Here is a 1,104-nt window from a genome sequence, read left to right as displayed (position 1 = left end):
TTTTTTTTTTTTTTTTTTTTTTTTTTTTTTTTTTTTTTTTTTTTTTTGCATTGTTGATCTTACATTTTTAAACTGTTTGGGAGAAGTCCTTTCTAGTGGAATTAATGGCTCGTTATCCGCTTGTCTAAGGAATCCATTTTAATTGTTTTTAAATACAAAGAATCTGTCGAGGGTCAGTTGCAGATTCCCATTTAGGCTACATTTCAAAATTCTGTTAATATAGCCAAATAAAATACCTTTTAAACTTTCAATTATGTAATATAGATTAAAAAAAAAATCATAAATTAAGTGAAGGTTAAAGAATCAATGTTAATGGAATCAGTACAATTCATTCTTGATGATGGTTTGTTTTTAAATAGTTCTAAAACGTTGTCCATTTAGATTTAGGCAGCAATATTTGTCATTGTCCTTAGAGTTTTGAAATATAGCCCTAATAGACACTGTTGAGATGGTCTGTCCTCATATCCTCAATTTGTCATACATATTCAAAAAATAATTTGAAGACTCTGAAGACAAAATGTTTGAAAACACGGCCGAGCGAGATGGCCTCGTGTTCTGCTAAAAACAGTCCAGGTCTTCATTCTGTGATCTGATTCTCTATAAACTGCATGCACAAAGTACACAAAGAAGGATTGGGACACAAATCTCCACATGGGTCTTCTCTTTCTACAGAGAAGGGATCCTGCAGCTCAATCCGAACTCTTGTACATATTTTAAAACATCCTAACTGTACTTATTCTGCCACTAGTATCTGTACCCTCTCCATAAAATGCATTATGCTACATGTGTAAGCTTGCCTAAATAGGTTACTAAATCTGTCCAAAAGATGTTTTGCAGCAGTTTGTCAATAAAGCTTAGTTTGTTTTTTATGAAACTTAACTTGCTTTATTTGTTTCCTGTCCTAGTAAAATTCTGAAATGGCCTTTTCTTAAACAACCTTCAGCAGTCAGATGCAGGTGTTTTCATTTGTTTCTCATTCAAAACCGCATTTTAAATCTAAATGAATGTATTGACGTCTGAAGACTTTAACCCTACTAAATGATGTCTTGATTGATTACCAAAAGAGCACAACTTATTCTTTCTCTCTCTTTCTATACTTTTTAA

This window comes from Anarrhichthys ocellatus, unplaced genomic scaffold (genome assembly GCF_004355925.1).
Source record: "Anarrhichthys ocellatus isolate YVR2014 unplaced genomic scaffold, GSC_Weel_1.0 scaffold14, whole genome shotgun sequence".
Classification (NCBI taxonomy): Eukaryota; Metazoa; Chordata; class Actinopteri; order Perciformes; family Anarhichadidae; genus Anarrhichthys; species Anarrhichthys ocellatus.
Note: the sequence above shows the minus strand (reverse complement) of the source record.